Raw genomic sequence first — 6,045 nt, forward strand, 5'->3', positions numbered from 1 at the left:
TTAGTAACACACAAAACCTCCATTCTTATTAGTTATTTAAAAATAAAATTATATTTATATATTAAAAGGTAAGTGGGTGCTAAAGTGATTAACAAGGTATTGTGGCTCTATGTTAATGCTCACCTAGGTTTCTCAATGTTCTTTGAAACCTCGGGCACCAATCGCTGAGCCTATGCACCAATCTCGCTCCCTCTGTTGCATATAATAGGTTTGTACTATCAAATGGGCTAACTTTGCAACTTCAACATGCTCTGTTATGGGAATTAAGAAATGACTACAAATTTCCAGAATAGATGTATTCAATTGTCGTATGCTATGTATGTATTTGTTGTAGACATTTGATGCATATGTTGTTGGAAAAAAAGACTCCTAGAATTGTAGTTGTTCAGAAGTGGTGGGGAGTTGCTTTTGAGATAAAAACAAAACATGGCCTAATGAAAAACTTGATATGTGCTAAATTTGTCCTTTCGTGAATTTAAGTGTACCGTGGAAAGGTCGGTTAACTGGCTTAAGGCCAATGATTCATAGACGATATAACATCCTTTTCCAGCATAATTCTCTTCACGTGATGTAATTATTAATAATAAGTTTAAAAAATTGATAAGATAGTGTTCTTCACAAGATACACTTATTAGTTCTAAGTTAAAGTTGATTTATTAATAGAGCAAATGTCAGATGATTGCATCACCATAGTAAAACTATCTTTTGCTTATAGTATTTAGTTATCCATTATAATGGTTGTTTTTTGGATATGAGTTGCCATCAACATTTTCTAATATATTTTCACTCTTCGTAACGGTACGTAACATTATTTTATTGCGAATAACGAATTCCCACCACAAAGCGCAAAGTAATTCCACTAGTTCTTAATAATAAGGAAATGGGGGTATACCTTTCACTTAGAGCGGGTGTCATTGTGTTATGGTTAGTGACAAAATAAACGTGAGAGGAGATGTAGGGAATTACGCAGCATATAAACGCATCACAACCTTCGATTCGATCAGATTTTGTTGGACATGTTTACTAGTTTCTTTACATGATGACGATAAGGACTAAATATTTATGATGAAAAAAAACTCAAACTCTAATATTTATATAAACTCGTCCTATTTAGTTAATGTGTTTTAGTTGATACTAATAGCATGTATTTAAACACTATGTGTGTTATAATTCATATGAGACAACCATGTTTTGGAATTTTGTTTTGTAATTGTAGGTAACCAATGAATAATAGAAGTCGTTGTTAAAGTTTATTAGTATAACAAGACTTGCATTAGTTACTTATTTGTCCCACAAGTGCTTTTATGTACAGTCTAAGATAAAAGAAATACTAGTAACACAACCGTGTGTTAATATATATTGTTTCTGTATTGCAAAGTTATCGTTTAACAACGTCAGTGTGTAGATTGTCATTATATTTTTAATCTTTATTATGTAATATAACTAATCCTTAACAATACCAGTTATTTTTGTACCTAACAACAACTTTTCTTTGTCTTACAGACTACCTCGCATGACGCTTTACTACCGTGGGTTTTATCGCAACAAATCCACATGTTTGTATTTTGTGATTCAAAACAATGTGGAGTACAGTCTTTCGGTGGCGATGGAACTCCAAATGCTTGCGTGTGCTGGTGTTCATTTTTTTCACCTATAGATCCAAAACTAATAATATTAACTAAGATTTTTATCTAAAAATAATAACATGACAAAATGGTTATACATGTAGAACTTACACCAATAACACACAAACACCAATAGAAAGCTTATACAGAAGACCCTCACATGTGATTTCATGAGCCTCGCCATTGTATGACGTTTCAATCTGTTACTCCTATTTAATATACAGATGAATGAAAATAGTTTGAATTATATAGTGGAGACACAACTATATTTTTATGGACTATTGAATATCATCTACTATGCATGTTCACAAATATTGCTTAAATCAAGGCATTATTTTTGAGGTGTGATATATGGTGATGTGGTGTGATGGAAAGGGGCCTCTCCTCTACTCAAGAGGTAGAAGTTCAAATATTACAAGTTGAATGAAAAGAACAAAGTCACGAAAGAACTCAAACCGAGTACTCCAATTTGAAAGCCTTCAAATGGATGCTCCAAGACTTCACCCTTCCTTCAAATTATTACCTCAATAGCCTCTGTTGTCGTCCAAAACCGACCCTCCATTTGTAGCCTTCGCGTTCGTTAAATAAGAAATATTAATTTTTCTTCACTGTTAGCATTACGGGGCGTAATGGTATATGCATTATGGTTTGTTACGTGTAAAATAAGGTACTTCATTAAAATCTTATTTCCTGGTACGAGGTACCATTACAGGGTGTAATGTGTGAAGCATTATGGTGCGTAATGGATCCAGTTTAACCAAATTTTACTTTTCTTCAATCTCTTTCAACTCGTGTGCCTTGAATTCTCGGCTTCTATTATTTGCTTCGGTTTCCAAAAGCTTCTAAAAATCACGAATACTTCAATTAAGTGCCAAATTACATTAATTTCATGATAAAGCTCGACAAAAACGCAAGGATAATCGCATGTAAAATATGTATAAATTAAATCATATCATTTACCTAGTCGAAAACCATTAATGGTAACTATGTATATAGTTGATCAAGTGTTAGATAAGGAGCCGAACTTAAGAGGTCCTATTCACACAACACCAATTCAATTATATGAAACATAAATCAATAAACAAATCATAGACCAAAAAACTAATGAATTTGAAGTTTCAGCAAAATCAAATCTTCTAAACGAAAAACCATAATTGAGTCTAACAATAACTTAAGGGATTACAGATTCAATCCCAAAAGTCTGGTTTAAACAAGTATCAAAAGCATCAATTACAAACCCTACACCCTAAGGAGATCACGAGTGAGATTAGCCACTCATCATTATGGTTGAATCTTCTATGGTTGTCTTGGATCTGGATTGCATGACTAGCGTTGAAGGTATTTGTGTTTAGTGTTGAAGATATATTTAAATAGGGTGAAAAACTAAATTTTCCCATGTTTATCCGTCACTTGGAGCAGGGTGGCGCCACACCTGTCGCAAGGTGGTGTTGGGTGCTGGAAATCTGCTGTATTGCGCCAGAACTGGCACCAGGTTGCGCCAGACTAAAGCTGGTTACTAGTTTCTTGCCCGGTTTCACGTTTTTCAACTCCCGTCTTTCGTATGAACTTCCAAACCTTCATAATGTTTCCCAAAAACCTCCCGTTAAGCCATCCATTAAGCTCCGGGTACCTTTGAATCAGATAAAACTCAAAGTAACATGTTTTAGGATAATAAACACTTAAAACCATATACTTACACATGTTAAAATATGGTTATTTACCCTTCTATCATTTGTCCTTTGATGACCTTTTGTGATATATGTCGACAATCTGTCATAATTCCGATTACCCATGACCATATTTCCCACGACCAGTCACCAACATATTCAATGATACCCTTTACAGACGGACTGCTGATGAATTATATTGTCAGTGATGCTGTCACACCCCGATATTTCCACGTATTACCGATGGGCCCCGTGGGGAGTATCGTGACGTAGTTGATATCATCATAGTTAAACAACACAAATTTAAATGCACAGCGGAAGCAAAAGACAGATTTATTTCAACCAAAGAAAATGTAATATCAAGTATCACAAAGTGGCTGAAAAAGATCCACAGGCGGATCAAATAAAAAGGAAACTTTGTTCAACAGACTTTATAGGCATCTAATCTTGCGAGACTTTTATTCGATGCTAGGAGAGACCAGCCTATTCCGATTAGTACCTGCACTTAGCCTTTTTTGGGAAAATACGTCAGTTTACACTGGTAAATACAATTTAACTGACTCATTTTGAAAATGTTTAAGAAATTGATTTGAATGCACATGGCACAAAAGATTTTATAACTTGGGATAATTATTTATATATAAACTTGTAAAAGAATTACATGTTTCTTATACGTTCAGTAGCCCGGGCTGATTACCGGGTTAAAGATTAATTTACACACCACATGATATAGTCCCGCGGCGAGTTATTCTTGAAACCGGCGGTTATATCTCTTTATTTATAAATGCACTGGCGAGTGTACGCCTACACCCCGTGCTAAGGTCGTGGCCATTTCTGTGAATGATGCCAAGGATATCCGGGACATGGTCATTAACCCCCCAAAGGCTTTAAGCAAACAAAACAATTTAAACGGGTCATTTCAATAAATTAACCTTCATACGATCAAAAATTCAATGCCCGACCAAGCGGTATTTTATATACCGTACCCCAAGCCCGTATAAGGGAAAATAAGTTAAAAGTATTTACCTTTGCAAGTAATAATCACAAACAGCAAGTGCACGTAGCTTTTACCAGGTCTCCTATTCTGGAACGAAGGTTTATAATAACCTATTAGATTCCTAACGGGTCTTTAATTAAGCCTAAACTTAGACCGGTTAGTTTTAAAGAAAGATACGGTTTAAAACGCATGATTATGCGGAGACCGGAATAGAACGTGATTTAGACCCAACAAGTTTGGAGACTTGTATAATATGAGTAAACTAAACACATTCTGGATTTTGAGACAAAAATAATAAGGTTTGACCCGTTTCGGTCAATTTATGCAAACGAGTTACATAAACCGAACCGAACGCGAAATATGCGTAACGGGTAACCATAAGAGTCATATACAGGTTTCCTAAGTTAACATGCCTTAAATATGTTGTGACATCAGTAAGATATCTTCTATTATGCCCAAAATGAATTTAAACTCAAACTATGCCCTGTAGGGGCATTTTGGTCATTTTAAAGGTTATAAAAGAGTTCAAATATCAAACTGAGTTACAGGTCTGATATAATCAGTAAAAATACTTAATTTAATAAGTTATAATAGTAGGGTATTACATATGTGTGACATTTATCATTTATAACCAAACTATGCACCGAAGGGGCATTTTGGTAATTTCACATTAGCCTAAAAGGTCAAACTGGAAATCTGAGTTTAAAACTTTTGCTTACTGTTAAAATATAAAAATTTACTGAAAATATCAGTAGGCATCAAACCTTATATGTTTAAAATAGCTTTAATACATACTATGCGTTAAAAACGCGTAAAAAGACGGTTTTAAGTGATTTTCGGGTTTTTAAAGAAAAGCTGATATTTTTATTATTCCAGAAGGCTTAAAATATTTTATTTATTATATAAGATCAGTAGAAAAAGGTTTGGTATCAAAATGATTTGTAAAACTCATTTTATAGGCCAAAAGGGCAAAACCGACAATAACCGAATCAAAGGTATAACTCTATGTTATGCTCAGCCTAAAAATAAATAAAAATCTTCAAAAATCCCAAAATATTATATTACATCGGTGGGTAAAAAGTTTGGTAAAAGTTGGGTTTAGATAGGCTATATGCTAATTACGCCGTTTAATTACGCTAATGAGCATAACTCCTATTCTAGACCTCAAACTGATGTCAAATTTTAGGAACAAGTCTATAAATCAGTAATGAAGGTTTCTATTCTTTTATATTTTCAAAAATCATGTTTTAAGGTAAAAAGGGCATAATAGTCAACATTTAAGCATTTAACGGAAACATGCATATGAATCGGATAACTAATGAACCAAGTTGTATAATCACAGAGGGTTATACTAACATGAAACCTGGTCCTAATAAGGCTCTAAGGCATTTCTAAACTATGCTCTAATGGGTCAGAACTGAAAGTCAAAGTAAAAGTCCACTTATGCGACTTTCGGTTCCAAACCGAGCTTAAACTGAAAATTGTCGGGTTGAACATGTTTAGACATGTTCATACATTAATTACCAAGTTATATTAATGATAAAACAGGTTGCATGGCTTCTACATTGCTAATTATGTGTTAATTTGAAAATAAGCTTTCTGTTGACTTTTTTAAGATTAACTTTGACCCGACATTTGACCTACTTAGAGTGAGAATCAGAGAGTACCCTTTTAAGGGTTTATTACCCACATAATTACCCACTCGTAGGTATTTTCAATTCGAGATTTGACTGGACAAATTATGATTAATCTCGAA

At 34.0% G+C, this 6,045-nt stretch overlaps 1 long non-coding RNA gene across 1 annotated transcript; it reads right to left on the reverse strand.

The window, feature by feature from the left end:
* Positions 1–1,400: 1,400 nt before the first annotated feature.
* LOC118489298 lies at positions 1,401–1,861 on the reverse strand. Its single transcript, XR_004887117.1, has 2 exons — positions 1,737–1,861; positions 1,401–1,651 (listed from the first exon to the last, which is right to left on the reverse strand). It is a non-coding gene; the product is annotated as an uncharacterized LOC118489298 (long non-coding RNA).
* Positions 1,862–6,045: the final 4,184 nt, after the last annotated feature.

The sequence above is a fragment of the Helianthus annuus genome, chromosome 17 (assembly GCF_002127325.2).
Source record: "Helianthus annuus cultivar XRQ/B chromosome 17, HanXRQr2.0-SUNRISE, whole genome shotgun sequence".
Taxonomy (NCBI): Eukaryota; Viridiplantae; Streptophyta; class Magnoliopsida; order Asterales; family Asteraceae; genus Helianthus; species Helianthus annuus.